The following is a 2,324-nucleotide window of genomic DNA, read 5'->3' as shown; positions in this document are numbered from 1 at the left end:
TCAATAGACATTTTTCTAAAGAAGGCATACAATGAAAGGGTGCTCAGTATCGCTACTCATCGCGGAAACACAAATCAAAACCATAATGAGATACTACTTCACGTCTGTTAGGATGGCTCTTCTCAGAAAGGCAAAACACAGCAAGTGTTGGTGAGGATGTGGAGAAAAGAGACCCCCTGTACCTGTCGGTGGGAGTGTGAACCGGTTACAGCTGCTATGGCAAACACGATGGGAGTTACTCAAAAAATTAAAAATAGAACTCCTTCGTGACCCGGAAATTCCACTTCTGGGTTGAGATCCAAAGGAAACAAAATCATTATCTCAAAGAGATAAGCACTTGTTAATTGCGGCATTATTCACAGTCGCCAAGATACAGAAACAACCGAAGTGTCCATCAGCAGATGACTGGGTAAAAGAAATCGTGACACACACTCACAAACACACACCCACATATACATACACTTCAGGAAATGGTAGTCTTAGAAATGAAGAAAATCCTCCTGTTCGATACAACATGGACAGACCTGAAGGACGTCAGAGTAAGTGAGATATGAGGCAGGGACACAGAAAGACGTGGACACTTGACCTTGCTTATAATTGGAATCTTTTTTAAAAAGTTGAACTCATGTAACAGAGAGTAGCACAGTGGCTCCCAGGTGCTGGGAGGTAGGGGAAGAGGGGAGATTTTGGTCAAAGGGTATAAACTTCCAAGAGGAAAATGAATAAGTTCTGGAGACCTCATGTGTGGCCTGGTGACCATAGTCGATGTATACTTGAAATTTGCTAAGAGATTAGATCTAAGATGTTTTCAACACTGCACAGGCAACTGATAGGTAGCTTGATGGTGGCAATCGTTCTACGATACATACTTAGAAAAATGTATACTTTAAATGTATATAATATTTATTTGTCAATCATACCTCAGTAAATATGGAAGAAAATAAATCCATACTACTATTATTAGTTTTGAAAGAATAACTGGGCTCGGCGCCTATAGCTCAACGGGTTAGGGCGCCAGCCACATACACCTAAGGTGGCGGGTTCGAATCCCCAGCCCGGACCCGCCAAACAACAATGACGGCTGCAACCAAAAAATAGCCGGGCGTTGTGGTGCCTGTGGTCCCAGCTACTTGGGAGGCGGAGGCAGGAGACTCGCTTGAACCCAGGAGTTGGAGGTTGCTGTGAGCTGTAATGCCACGGCACTCTGCCCAGGGGGACAGCTTGAGGCTCTGTCTCAAAAAAAAAAAAAAAAAAAAAAAAAAAAAAAAAAAAAAAAAAAAGAAAGAATAACTGGAAAAGTTTTCAAACAAATGTCATATGAGAGTGAAAAAAAAATCTATAAGGCTGGGTGGCGCCTGTGGCTCAAAGGAGTAGGGTGCTGGCCCCATATGCCAGAGGTAGCAGGTTCAAACCCAGCCCTGGTCAAAAACTGAGAAAAAAAAATCTATAAGGCATAAAATCAAAAATTCTATTAAAAATGGAAGGAAATAAAGTCATGTTAAAAATGATAGAATCAGGAGATATTTTTCTTTTGTATTTCCCTCAATGAGCCTTTTTTCCCTCAAATGTTTATCATCTGCTTACAATAGGATGGGAAAATGCCCTATACTTTTTTTAGAGGCGACTGTAGAACTCACTAACCCTATCATGCAAATATGAGGTCTCTTTTGTGGGGTTTTCATCAATGCCAACAGTAGCATTTTGAGTCTCCTTCAGTAGGTACGGTCAGAACATTGACCATCATGGTGGGTGGGGTTTGAGGGGGGGACTGTCTTCTTTAAACTCTCAAATAATGAACGAGCTGGTTGCTCTCCCCTAAGATAGAAGACATTTATCCTTTGACTGAGTCCCTGCCAAACTGGGAAAGCCTCCTTTCCCCAGGGAAGGAAGCAATTCCAGGCCCATTCTCCACTGGCCAGGCCAAATGCAGGTTGTTGCCAGCACCAAGAAAGCCTCTCTCACACATGTCTGCTGCATGCCCTTCACGTCAAACATTCTGGTGGTGGAGAGACAAGGCTTGGGCATCAAGCAGGAGTGGGTCTAAATCCCTGTTCAAATCCTGGCAGAGCTAGACAAGTGTCTGAGCTATGCACTTACCCAACTGGCCTGCTTAACAACAACAACAACAAACAAACAAACAAAATCACACAATCATGTTACTGGGTGCAGAAAATCATTTGAAATAAATCCAATAATCATTAAAACTCTTTGCAAATTAGGAATAGAGGGAAACTTCCATCAACCTGATGAAGGCGGCTCGGTGCCTGTGGCTCAAGTGGCTAAGGTGCCAGCCACATACACCTAAGGTGGCGGGTTTCGAATCC

Source organism: Otolemur garnettii, unplaced genomic scaffold (genome assembly GCF_000181295.1).
Source record: "Otolemur garnettii isolate 467f Iridium unplaced genomic scaffold, OtoGar3 scaffold00009, whole genome shotgun sequence".
NCBI classification, from domain to species: Eukaryota; Metazoa; Chordata; class Mammalia; order Primates; family Galagidae; genus Otolemur; species Otolemur garnettii.
This window is presented reverse-complemented; position numbering follows the sequence as displayed.